The sequence below is a fragment of the Vombatus ursinus genome, unplaced genomic scaffold (assembly GCF_900497805.2).
Source record: "Vombatus ursinus unplaced genomic scaffold, bare-nosed wombat genome assembly UNPS02005236.1, whole genome shotgun sequence".
NCBI classification, from domain to species: domain Eukaryota; kingdom Metazoa; phylum Chordata; class Mammalia; order Diprotodontia; family Vombatidae; genus Vombatus; species Vombatus ursinus.
Genome location: NW_020945014.1, coordinates 2,903,872 through 2,918,443, shown reverse-complemented (window position 1 = coordinate 2,918,443; position 14,572 = coordinate 2,903,872). Strand labels below are relative to the sequence as shown.

General features: G+C 38.7%; 2 pseudogenes; both read right to left on the bottom strand.

The window, feature by feature from the left end:
• Positions 1 to 1,962: 1,962 nt before the first annotated feature.
• Positions 1,963 to 2,411, bottom strand: LOC114030103 (annotated as a pseudogene).
• Positions 2,412 to 7,115: 4,704 nt separating this feature from the next.
• LOC114030413 lies at positions 7,116 to 9,958 on the bottom strand (annotated as a pseudogene).
• Positions 9,959 to 14,572: the final 4,614 nt, after the last annotated feature.

Here is a 14,572-nt window from a genome sequence, read left to right as displayed (position 1 = left end):
AAGGAAGTACACAGTTAGCAATCATAACTGTGAATGTGAATGGGATGAACTCACCCAAAAAGCAGAAGTAGATAGCAGAACAAGTAGATAACAGAATAGAAAGTAATAGCAAATTAGAAATCAGAGTCCAGCAATATATTGTTTACAAGAGACACACTTAAAACACACATAGAGTTAAAATAAGGGCTGGAGCAGAATCTATTATGTTTCACCTGGAGTAAAAAGCAGAGATAGCATTCATGATCTCAGACAAAACAAAAACAAAAGCAAACCTAATTAAAAGAGATAAGCAAGAAAACCATATCTTGCTAAGGTATCACAGACAATGAAGTAATGTTAATACTAAACATACATGCACCTAATAGCATGACATTTAAATTCGTGAAGGAAAACTTAATTGGATTGTAGGAGAAAATAGACAGCAAAACTATACTAGTAAGAGATCTCAAATTACCCCCTCTCAGATTTAGATAAATCTAGCCATAAAATAAATAAGGACTTAAAGAGATAAATAGAATTTTAGAAAAGTTAGAAATTGTGGATGTCTAGAAAATATTGAATGTGAATAGAAAAATAATATACCTTTTCTCAGCTATACATGGCACTTTTATAAAAATTGACTGTTTCAGGGCATAAAAATTTCACGCACAAATGCAGAAAAGCAGAAATATTAAATGTACCCTTTTCAGACCATAATAATAATATTCAATAAAGGGCTTTTTAAGCATAGATTAAAAATGAATTGGAAATCAAATAATCTAATCATGAAGAATGAATGGGTCAAAGAAGAAATCATAGGGAAAAATCAATACTTTCATTAAAGATAATGACAATAATGAGACAAAATATTGAAATTTATGGGATGCAGCCAAAGCAGCACTTAGGAGAAAATATACCTCTAGAGACTTACATCAATTAATATATATATATATATATATATATATATATATATATATATATAGATCAAATCAATGAATTAGACACACCACAAAAAATATTAAAAAACAAAATAAAAATCTCCAATTAAATATAAAATATAAATCATGAAGATCAAAGGAGAGATTAATAAAATTGAAAGTTAAAGAAAATTGAACTAATAAATAAATCAAGAAGCTGGTTTCATGAAAAAAAATAGATAAACCATTGGTTAATTTGTTGCAGAGAAAGTGCCACCTGCATTGGGAGAGGGAATTTCCTCATCTTGGTGTTTCCTTTGTTAATGAAATCACAGATCTGGTCCTTATTCCCCTAAGTAGGCACTTAAGAAAGAACTATTTGTGGAAATTAGGACTCCAAAGAAGCACTCCCACAAATTCTCAAGAAGAGATGTGACTAGAGTGATGATCCTTGTACAAATGGGGGTATGGTGTTTCTTGAGGAAAGAGGGTGCATCACTGAGGCTCTGGAAGAATAGGAGATTCCAGAAGTCCAGAAGCCAATAGGGTGATTCCCTACCGCTGTAACTAATCCAATTCAGTTTCTCCTTCTTTTGAGCCTTGGGCTACTATGGGAGACCCATCCCATAAAGGGTTCAAGCTTGGGCTTGAATTAGATGAGGTGCAGAATGGTGAGAGTCTGAGCCTCCAGCTACCTTAAGAAACACTACCTCATACAGAGCAGTACAAACAATAAGTGTTATTTTATGTTCTATATAAGGGCACGGTTACAGAAATTTATACAGATTTCAAGCTATTACAACACTTCAAAGGCTCTAGAACAAAACTTGCCTATCAGTGATGAGACACCTCCCCCCCACCCCCACCCCCAATTTCAATATGATCTCTTAATCAGGGGTCTGACACCATTTTAGAATTTGATATAAAATTCAAACCTTTTCTATCCTCTTCCCCTCTCTGGTGTATGATCTCTTTAGGAAAGCAGGGTCACACAACAACAGCATATTTGGTTATATGTGTTGTTTCAACTGTAGTTCTCTTGTCAACTTTAGTTCAAGTTGATGTTTTAAATACCTTGATAAAGAAGGTCATATTTAGGAATGTTCTTGGGATCGACTGGACTTTGGATGATAAGTTTTCCTTGCATTGCTCCTCAATAGATTACTTCAACCAAGTCTATGAAGTTCTGTTTGGTTTTGAAACTTCCCACAAACTTAGTGTGGTCTGGAGACCCATAATCCACTTTCATATGCTGCTCATTGAAGAAAAAGACAGTAGATGGGATATACCTGATGTCAAAATACTGGGTGTCAATTGGTGTTTGGTCCACATCCACCAGATATATCATAGCCATTTTACTTAAGTCATGATAAGTCTCAGAAAGGATGTCATCTATCTGCAGACAGAGAGGATACTCTCTCTTCCAAATCTGAGAACCAAAACCTTTTTTGCAGTGCTTTTTATTGCCTGGTCTACTTCTTTTTTGGATGCAAGCTTGGACAGCTGGAGACTCATCCTGAACCAATCCAAATGTTAGTTCTCACTACCAGACCTCGAGTTTCCTGGCGTCAGCGTGCTCAGATTCCTGGCTCTTTCTGCAGCTCAACTGATGATAGAAACCATCCTAAGTAGTATATATTTAAAACCAAGAGTATGCATTATCTGAGATAAATGAGAAGCCTTCCTAATAAGATCAAGGATGAAGCAAGGATGTCCGTTATCACTGTCACTATTAAATATTTTATTTAAAAAGCTATCTCTAGCAATAAGACAAGAAAAAGAAATTAAAAGAATAAGACTAAGCAATGAGGAAGCAAAACTATCACTCTTTGCAGACAATATGGTGGAATATTTAGAGAATTCTAGAGAATCAGCTAAAAAGGTATTGGAACAATGAACAATTTGAACAAAGTTGTGGGTATAAAATAAATCCTTATAAATAACCAGCATTTCTATATATTACCAACACACCCCAGCAGAGATAGAAAAAAATTATTTAAAATAACTCCACAGAGTATGAAATATTTAGGGGTCTACCTGCCAAGACACACACAAGAACTATGCAAACAAAATTACAAAACACTTTTCACACAAAGACAGATCAAAACAATTGGAGGAATATTAATTGTTCCCGTGTAGGCTAAGTCAATATAATAAAAATGATAATACTTCCTAAATTAATTTACTTGTTCAGTCCCATTCCAATCAAACTGCCAAAGAATTATTTTATGGAGCTAGGAAAAATAATAAATTTTATCTAGAGGTACAAAAGGTCAAGAATAACAGAGAATCAATGAAAAAAGGGTGAAGGAAGGTGGACCGGCAATACCAGATCTCAAACTACAGTACAAAGCTGTAAGAATCAAAACAGCTGGGTACTGGATGAGTGACTGAGTGGATGATCAATGGAATAGATTAGGCACATAATAAATAGAAATATATGACCACAGTAACCTAATGTTTAAGAAGTCCAAAAATTCAAGCTGTTGAGGCAAGATCTCACTATTCAACAAAAACTGTTGGGAAAACTAGAAAACAGTGTGGAAGAAATTGGCATAGACCAACATCTTACATTGTATACCAAGATAACATCAAAACATAAAGGGTGATATCATAAACAAATTAGGGGAGCATGGAAGAAAATTACCTGTCAGATATATGAATAATCAAGGAGATAGAAGGGATCACAGCAGGTAAAATGGATAATTTTGATTGCATTAAATTAAAAAGTTGTTAAACAAACAAGGAAAGCAGGGAATTGGGGAAATACTACAGCAACTTATCTGATAAAATTTAATTTTTCAAATACATAGGGAACTGAGCCAAGTTTATAAAAATAGGAACCATTCCAAGTTTTCAGAAGAAGAAAGCAAAGTTACCTGTAGTAATGTGAAAAAATGCTCTAATTCACTATTGATTAGATAAATGAAAATTATAACAACTCAGAGATGCCACCTCATGTCTATCATATTGGTTAATATGACAGAAAAAGAGAATAACGAAGGCTTGAGGGAATGTGGAAAAATCAATACACTAATGCACTATGGAGTTGTGAACTGGTCCAACCATTCTGGAGAACAGTTTGGAACTATGCCTAAAGTGCTTTAAAACTCTGCATACCCTTTGACTCGGCAATATCACAACTAGGTCTATATGCTTCTCAAATGAAAAATAAATAAAAAGAATCTATATGTACAAAAATATTTATAGCAGGTCTTTTTGTGATGGCAAAGAATTGGGAATTAAGGGTATGCCAATCAATTGGGGAGTGGCTAGACAAGTTGTAGTATATGATTGTGATGGAATATTATTATGTTGTAAGAAATAATGAAGGGGATGGTTTCAGAAAAAAACATGGAAAGACTTATATAAACTCATGCAAAGTTAAGTGAGCAGAACCAGGAGAACATTGTACACAGTAATAGCCATATTGTAATGATAATCAACTTTGAAAGGCTTAGCTATTCTGATCCAGTACAAGGAAACATGACAATTCCAAAGGACTCGTAATGAAAAATGCTATCCACCTCCAGAGAGAGAACTGATGAACTCTAAGGGCAGATTGATACATATTGTTTTTCACTTCATTATTTTTCTTTTTTTTTTAACATGGCTAATGTGAAAATGTTTTGCATGACTTTGTATGTGTAATGGATATCATATTGCTTGTCTTTTCAGTAAGTGGAGGAGAGGGTGGAGGAGGGGGAGAATTTGGAACTGAAAATATTTTTAAATGCAAAATGATAAAATTTTTCAAAATGCAAAAAAATTATGGTAGGTACATGCTAGAGTATCTGGAAAGATCTAGTAGAGGAAAGGTATACTTGTCTCAAGACTAAAATCACAGGGCAGTATCCAGGAGAGATTTAAGAGGGAATGTGCTTATATTAGGTTATATGTACTCTAGGCCTGAAGGAATGCAATTCAATTTAATAAACATTTATTAAGAAGTCATTATGTACAAAACACCATATGGATACCTTTTCTATCTGAAGTGAATTTAACTCTCTGTGTCCATTGTATTGAGATATAAATAATAGCAGTAAAAGTGTTCTGGAGATAGCTTATATTGCCTATATTTAGAGACTGTTAAATTTTCAGTGTGAGCATTTATACCTTAAAAATCAGCAAATGTTACAAATTAGAGCTTGATTTATTATTTTTTGATTTTCTAGAAACTGATGGAGAACATGTTAATACAACATATTAAGCTTAAAAAAATAAAAAAGTGCTGGCTTTTGAGTCAAAGGGCATGGGTCCAAATATTGCCTCTTAAGCTCACCACCTGTGTGACCTTGGGCAAGTCATTTATCATCCCCATGTCTCAGTTTCTTCATCTGTAAAATGAATGTAGGGTTGAATGAGCTGACCTCTGAGATCTCTTCCAGTGCTAAATCTATGGTCCTACGATAATGTATTTTAAAATACAACCCAATTGATCAATCTAGAACAGTCATCCAGAAGTTCTCAATTCTCCTGCTGTTCACATTAGTCCACAGGAAAACTTAGACTGAGTGAGAGGCTGATGTCTTTGTTAGAAATTATTACCAGAAGCTACTTCCTTTTACTCCAGGAACAATCTTCTCTGCCTCCCAGATTGTTGAAATAATTAGCCCCTTCTCTTCTCCCTTGACCTTGTAAAACAGGAGCCCACAGCAGATTAGCTTGGAGCTGCCATCCTGGTTTCCATGGGACCCTTTTAAGGAGCTTGCCCTTTAGCAGCTCTTAGGTGTTAGGTAAGCTTATTTTTTTGGTTTGTTTGTTTGTTTGTTTACTTGATTATTGAGATGAGGGTATTCTCAGGTTTAAGTGTTTCAAGCGGCTTTACTAAGTGGTTGTTGTGCCCATGTGATAAATGCCTACAAGGGTTCTTTTGGTGCTTACAGTTCAAAATCTGCTATTTTAATATCATTTAATAGTGTTTATAGGCAATGCATTTATTTTCACCATTGTTATTGTCATCATCATACTTACTATCGTCATCCAACAGTGTTTATGATAGAAGCAACATTTTACAGGACTCTGGTCTTTGTATGAGAAAGAGTTTTTTGCCCAGGACAAATGTCAAGAATTAGCTCTATAATTAACTCACAAAATGACCCTAATCATACATTTTCTGAACCTCAGAATATTGTTGTTGTTTGGTTGTTTAAGTCATGTACAACTCTTTGTGGCCCCATCTGGGGTTTTCTTGGCAAAGATACTGGAATGGTTTGCCATTTCCTTCTCCAGATCATTTTAGAGATGAGGAAACTCAGACAAACAAGGTTTGCATGACTTACCCAGTCTCACAGAACTCGTCTTGGAGGCTGGACTTGAACTCAGGTCTTCCTTACTCTAGGCCTGGTGCTGTATCCACTGCACCACCTAGATGCTCAAGCCTCAGAATACTTGTCTGTAAAATGAAAATGATAATATCTGACCTGCCGCCTTTCAGAGTTTGTGAGGATCTGATGAAATGAAGCGACTTCCTTTTGCCTTTATTTGTGTCCCTAACATTTAGCACAGTTATTGCCACATATACTTAATAAATGTTTAATGACTGACTGACTAATAGGATGGGGCACGGTGTTTCTCTATAGAGAATATAGTGCCTAATATATTACATATTATAATATTTTAGAGACAGCCTTGTGACAGAGTAGATAGAATGCTATACCTGGAGTTAGGAGTATATAGGTGTCAGGGAAGACTAGCACCTCTGGTGTGAGGGCTGCTGACCCTTTTTCAGGTCTACTTTCCACATTTGGTGTCCACCTGGTACCCAAACCTTACCTGTGGCTCCAAGAAGTTGTAGCATGCACAACGGCTACACCCCAGTAAACCATTTGGACAGATGGGCTAAATCAGGTTGAGGGTAACCAATAGGCCTGAAACCCATTGGTGAGTTAGGGAGATATCTATCCTAAGCGTGTGAAAACTTATCCTGGAGGAATGGGTGGATGTGAACAATTTGTCCAACAGGCCTTAAAGGCAGAGGAAGTAGGCACTGTGGAGTGCTTAAAGCTTGGTTAGATATTGAAGACACCAGCATCATCCACTGCATCCCAAGCCATCATCAGTTATTTTAACTTTCGTCTTGCCACTGGTTTTCAATGACTCTGGAAGAGAAAGAGGGGCTGACAATTTTGTGCAACTTTGCCTCACTTAAATCCAATTTATGTGCAAGTCAAAAGATATAACCCACACCATTTTACCATCTTCACTGACCTCAAAGTCCTATGGTGATGGGCAAGTGATAGAGCAGCAGGTATGGCTACACTGGGAGCTATAGTCACAACCCTGCACACAGGTGGCCCAGCCCACAGAGTCATCTTCACGCTGGACTGAAGAAGCAGTGGGATTTGGCAGCCCTTTGGGTGTTTGAGCAGCCTTTTTAAAGGATCACACTGCTCACTTCCTGGTGTGAAGAAGGGGTTAGAAAACGTGCCCTAAAAATTGTCTGCTTACCCAGCCCTGGTCTATTTACTGCAGCAGGTGGGGATCCTACCCTGTGGTTGAAACACAAAAACAGGTACAAAAACTTTTGCAAAGATGATTCCACTCACCACTGATATGTAGAATGTATACACACTTATGGACAACATGAAATCCAGTGGACTTGAAAGACAGACAGCTCTTGCCACAAGAGAACTCAACGAGTATCAGACCCCGATCGAAGCCCTGAGTGAAACAAAGGTCAACTTGGAACTGGATACATGTTTTCCTGGCATGGCTGCTGTCACAGGAAGTACCATGAAGCTGGGGTAGGTTTCATGATCTAAACCAATCTAGTAAATAAGCTTGTATGCCTCCCCAAAGCAGTGAACTTAATAGGCTCATGACAATGCTATTGCCACTTTCAGGAAAGCCATCATCAATGCATATGCTTCCACCATGACAAACCCCAATGAGGTTAAAGAAAAATTTTATGAAGATCTGGAGATCTTCATTATCAATAGGCTAAAAAAAAGGACAAGTTTGTAATTCTGGGTGACTTTAATGCCATATCAGACATGGCAGGGAGTCCTCGGGAGGAATGGAGTTGGAAACAGCAGCAGCAATGATCACTTATTACTGAAGACTTGTGCATCTCGTGACCTCATTACCAACACTATCTTCCATTTACCTAAATGCAATAAAACTTCATGGATACACCCTCACAGCAAACACTGCCATTTGATAAGATTATGTCATTGTAAGAGACAGACAGATAGGACAGTAATGAAGGCAATGTATCATGCAGAATGCTGAACCAATCATAGGCTTATCCTCTCCAAGCTAAACATTTGCATTCAACCAAAGCAGTGGCCCCAAGACAAGATGACTATCAAAAGACTTAATGTCAATAAATTAGAGCCTCCTATGAATGTGAACAGTTTGTTAACTTTGAGGGAAAGCTGAGCCAACACAAAGCTGAGCAACAGTGGAGCAGAAAAGAAGTGACAGCTTTCAGAGATTTAGTGTACAGAACCGCATTTACTCCTCTGGTCCAGAACACTCACAAATATCAAGACTGGTTTGACAAATTAGTGCCCAATTTTTCCACATCCCTTCCAACCTTTGTCACTCTACCCTTCTATCAGAAGCTGTTAAACTCCACAGAGTTTACCAGCAGGATAGTTCATCCATCTCTAAGAAGGCTTTAATTATTTAATTGTATCAGACATAAAGTACAAACAAAGCTTAGAGAGAAGCGGGATTATTGGCTCAGTGAGAAGGCAGATGAAACTCAGTTTTATTCTGATAATAACGATCCAAAGCACTTTTATGATGCACTCAAGGCTATTTATGGGCCAAAGACCTATGGTGCATCTCACCTACTCAGTGCTGATGAAGCCACATTGATTAGTGACAAGGACATGATCCTAGAGAGAGGCTGAATCCTTCTATGGTGTTCTCAATAGACCATCAACAACCGATGCTGAAGCCATTGACTATTTATCTCAGGGTGAAGTCAATCCCTCCCTAGCTGAAGTTCCAACTGAAGAAGAGGTTTTGAAAGCCATGAGGCTCCTCTGGTGTGGCAAAGCGCCTGGTGCTGATTCTATTCTAGCTGAGATGTTCTTCACCATTCCTGAAATAATCTTTTCAGTGATCTCCATAAGATCATGGTAGCCTGAATATGTCATGTAGAATTCACAGGTCGTGAATTCAGGATTGTGAGTCAAATCAGTTCCTTCATTTCTGAACTGACATCCAATTCCATAAACCCAGTCAATGCCACCAACTATCATAATCTTGTGACAGAGCTCTGGGGCAATTTTCATGTACAGGTCCATGTCCAGCTCATTGTGGTAGGTGGTAAAGGGGTTGGCAACAGCTCCACCTGGAATGACATTTATCATGGGAGTTTCTATCTGCGGGAAGCCCAACTCATCTAGGAAGCTCCTTATATAGGTAATTATCTTGGAGCACTTGATGAATTGCTGTCTCACAAAGTCATTCAGGATCAAACTTAAGTATTGCTGATGATAATGTGTTTCCTTGTCTTAGAAGCCAAGATGAAGGTGAGGCAACACATGAAGACATGGTGACAGGGAGTGTAATCTCATGGAGAATGGTGCTCAGCTCTCCCTTTTTGGTATTCCTCAGATTCTCCTGAACCCCAATGATGTCTCCCCAGCAAAGTTTGTTATTTTTATGAAAAAAATATATTCTTCTGATTTGTCATCCTTGAAATTTGCTATCACTTGTAGCTTGACTCCCTCTCCTCGAAGATCATGAAAGATGAGTTTTCCCTCAGAAGCCTGTGTTGCATGGATGTGCCCTGCCTTTCCCATGGTGATGTCAGTCAGGGGGTCACCTGGTTATAAATGATTATACTTCTTGATGAAGTGAGTGAGTGAGTGAGGTGTCTACATGGAGCTTGCATGGATGGAGATCTTCTCCACTGACCTTCAGCTGTTGGATCATCTGGCTGCAGATCTTGTAATATTGGGTCCAGGCTCTCCTCATGAGCAGGCATGCCATTATCAACAGTATGATTGGTGGTGGTAGGGGTGTTGATTCAGCTGCTTCTCAATGAACTCTTTTCAGTCAGTCATTTTCTCCTCTGCCTTCAAACATCCCTTCAGCTTTTTTTGTTTTTTGTTTTTTTTTTGGTGAGGCAATTGGAGTTAAGTGACTTGCCCAGAGTCACACAGCTAGTAAGTGTTATGCATCTGAGGTTGGATTTCAACTCAGGTCCTTCTGACTCCAGGGCCAGTACTCCATCCACTGTGCCACCTAGCTGCCCCTCTTCAGCTCATTTTTGCTCAGTTTTGTCTCAGTGCTGTCCTTGGTTACTACTGCTACCTTTACTTCTGCCATCTTCACCTGAAGGCCTGGCCTGAAAGGGGACCAGTATACTTTTGAGGGATATACACATAGATGAGGTTGGTGCACACATTACCATAGCTTGTTCAGTGTTTGGGAGGCTCCAAAGGAAAGTGTGAAAGAGAAGAGGTATTAGATTACTTACCAAATTGAAGGTCTACACAGCCATTGTGCTGACCTCATTGTTGTATGCCTGTGAAACCTGGACAGAATACCAGAGCCATGCCAGGAAACTGAAATGCTTTCATGTGAATTGTCTTAGGAAGATTCTGAAGATCACCCGGCAAGACACTGAAGGCCTTCCTTGAGCTAAACTGCCAAGCATTCAAACTCTAACGCAGAGAGCACAACTCTAATGTTTGAATGCCAAATGTACATTTGTCTAGAAGATTGTTGTATGGAGAACTCACACAAGGCAAACACTCACAGGGAAGTCAGAAAAAAGCAATACAGTGACACTTTCAAGATCTCTCTAAAGAACTTTGGAATCCATTGTGAGACATGGGAGACACTGGTACAGGACCATCCATCATGGTGTGCCCACATCAAAGAAGGCACTAGTCTTTATGAGCAAAACAGAATTGTAGTAGCTCAAAAGAAACATGAGATGTGCACATTTAGAAACATCTCCACTCCAAGCATTCATGTGGACTATTTATGTCCAACTTGTGGCACAGCCTTCTAAGTTCCTATTGGTCTGATCAGCCACAGTTGGACACACTGCACCTTCACTCAGGCATAGTGATGTCATTTTGGTCCTCTTCAAGCTTGAAGGACAACAATTAACCAACCAAGGATTTGGGACACTTTTGGTTTGATCAGACACAGCCAGACACACTGTTTATCAACATAGTGATACAATTTTGGTCCTCTTTGAGAATGAAGGACAGTAGCCAACCAGACCAGACCTGGAGTTAGGAATATCTGAGTTCAAATATGGCCTCTGAAAGGAACTGTGTGCCCTTACACAAGTCACTTAGTCTCTGTTTGCTTCAGTTTCTCATCTGTAGAATGGGGATAATAAACAGTACCTACTAGCCAAGGTTGTAATGAGAATCAAAGAAGATAATATTTGTAAAATATTTTGCAAACTTTAAAGTGCTATATAAAGGCTAGTTATTATTATTATTTATTCATGTTTGTTTTTAACCCAACTAATGTGATTGACAGTGAAAGTCAAGTCTTTTTAATTGGGACCAGATTCCCCAAAGTTCTTTATTTAGCTCCATCATATTGTTTCTATTAGACATAATTTATTAAGCCCATATTTAGACACATAGCCTTGAAGTGACATTTGTGAGGATAATGAAGTCTTTTTTCACTATGGTAAGAGGCAGTGTTGGATGATGGGAAGTTCACCAGACTCAAGATTGGAAAATAAGCGGCTTTTGATTCTCTTTCTGCTACTTAGCCTCTTTGTTACCATGGATAATTTCATTAACTTCTCCAAGTTCCACATTTTAGAGAGAAAGTGTAAAATAGAGAAGACTACTTTGAACATCATCCTCAATGGGTTCTTGTGAAGAACAAATGAAATAACTTATTTAGTATACTTTATAAGCCTTAAAGTGTTATAGAAACAGCTGGACCTCACTGGTCCTCACTGCCTCTCCTATTATCTGACTTCATAGATTAGCTACAGACTTGACTCAAAGATAAGTCGTTATTCCCTGGGCAAATGGATTCCTTGATTTTATTTTTGAACTTTGAAAGTTCCAGAGAGAAATATCAGCTATCACTTACGAGACTTATTCCTTTGGCTTAATGTTTGGTTCCCATTCTAATGCCAGTTTCTTTAATACAACCTTGTGAGTTATAGATTACTCAGTTTGAATGAGTTTCCTGAGAGTAGCGTTGGGATGGGAAGGGAGGGGTGGTGGGGGAAACCATTAGGATGGGTGTCCACATCAGCTGAGATCAATGGAGCTGGTTGGGAACAGGAAGACAAAATTCTTGGACTCTCTGGCCCAGATGGGGATGCTGTTGTGCCAAGAAGTAGTGGGACAGAAAAAGCAGGAACCCCTGAGGGATGAAATTGATGCTTTTTATCTCCCCCCATCTCCACAATGTCACAGCCCAAAGAAAAGCATCCATTGAAAAGTTTTGCTCAAGCTTAGCTTGATCAAGGAGAAAGTGCCCTGGAAAGTTCATTCAAGCTGAGTTGATAGCAGCCCCAGCAAATCCCAAGGGCAACCTTATCACTTCACAAGGCCTCATTTTGCCTTTTCTCTCACTGACAGGCTCTGACAGTGAACAGATGCAGCTGGCCTCTGAAATCTTCAGGCAGGACCTCTCTGTGCCTTCCAACTCCTCGCTTCTCTCTCCTACAGATAGATGAGTTTAATAGTAAATTCAATGTGTATTGCCTCTGGATTATAGAACTAGGGGATAGTGGAGCTGGAAGAGGTCCTAAAAAACCAGGATGGTAGAATAGAAAGCATGGGATGTCGAGCTCATTCCGGTGAATTCAGGATCCAGGTGAACCCATTTGTCTCAATTCAGCAAATACCTACTCTCCTTAAGGTACCCCGCTTCTTTCAGACTGAGGACACAAACCAAAAATGTTGACAGTCCCTGCCCTCGGGATGCTTACATTCCACTGAGGGATACATTTCCCTCTCACTATAATTATTATACAAAGTAATTTGAGAAGGGAGAAAGCACTAGAAACTGAATGGGGAGGGGATTGAGAAAGCTTTTGCAGAGGGGTTGCTACCTGAATTTAGCATTTATGGAAGATAAGTAATCTTAAAGATAGAGATGCAGAGAATACATTTCAGGCAGGAGCTATGGCTTCTGCAAATGCATTGGGGAACTAACTCTAAGCCTGCAGAGTCTGAGATCAGCATGACTGGGTTGTATAATACATGATAGGGAGTCATATTAAAAAGAGGATAGAAAGGTAAGCTGAAGGTATATGGTGGAGGATCTTAAATGCCAGGCCCTTCACAGGTGCTAGCAGGTAGGCCTTCACCACTAGTAGTTATTGAACCAGGAAGCAATGTGGTTAGATGTATGCCTTAGGAAGGTTATTTTGGCAGCTGAGTGGATGATGGATTGGAGAAGTACATTACATTACGGAAATTAAAATGTTAGGCCTATAAAAGGGACCTTAGAGATCAAGTGATCTAACTATTATTTTACGGAGAAGTAAATTGAGGTCATAAGAGGGAAGTGACTTAATCAAGGTCATACAACTAGTCAGTGACAGAACCAGGATTAGAACTCAAGGGTCCTGACTCCCAATCTAGTCCTGTCTCATGTAATGGAATCATTGTGCCACGATTCATGTGTATATGTCCTGTTTCCCCAATTTGAGGATGAATTCATTTAAGGAAACAACCTAATAATAAAGTTTGCATCTGTATTTTTCCACATCCTCCACTAATGTCCCTTAACCTCTCTGGGCATCTGTTATCTCATCTGCCAAATGAGGGGATTAGACTCAAAGAGCCCCAAGGTCCCGCCAAGCTTTAAATCTGGTCCAGTAGTAATTGTCCCTACATGATTGTCACTGTGGGGTGGTGGCGATCCTGGACCCCGAGAGGCTATGCCAGCAAAGTACAGGCTCAGATCAGACCTACCCAGATAAAAAAATGGTTTTATGTAAGGTTCAAGCAGTTGTTGGTATATCTGTCATCTAAGAACCAGTGTAGAGAAGCCCAATACCAGCTTTGCAAGGGGTGGAGAATTTTTTAATCTTAATAACCCAATTCTATTCTCTTAAATTCTACTAAATTTTCTATTAAAAATATCAAGGCCTCATTGTGACTAAAACTCTGTGTTAGGCAGTAGGGAAACAAAGAAAAAGAAATGAAATGTTCCCTGCCCTCTGGGTACTTTTCTTCTACTGAGGAGATCAACTATGTATATAGATAAGCAAATGTCTAGTATTCACAAGGTTATACAAAGGAATAAAAGGGAAAGAACACAAATAACTAGAGGCATCAGGGTAGGCCTCCAGCAGAAGGAATCACCTACCCACCCTTCACCCTACTTTGAAAAAAGTAGTCTACAAGTTGAATCAACAAGCATTATTAAGCACCTAATGTATGCCCCAGACACTGTACTAAGCACTGGGGATCAAAAAAAGGTGAAGACTTTCCCTGCTCTCAAAGAGCTCACCTTCTAATGGGGGAAACAATATGCAAACAACTATGTACAAACAAGACTATCTATCTATCTATCTATCTATCTATCTATCTATCTATCTATCTATGTGTATATACATATACATATTGGAGATAGTCTCAGAGTAAAGGCACTGGCATTAAGGGAGATCAGGAAAGGCTTTTTGTAAAAGGTGAGATTTGAGTTAAGACTTGAAGGAAGCTAGGGAAGCTCAGAGGTAGAGATGAGAAGGGTGACCATTCCAGGCA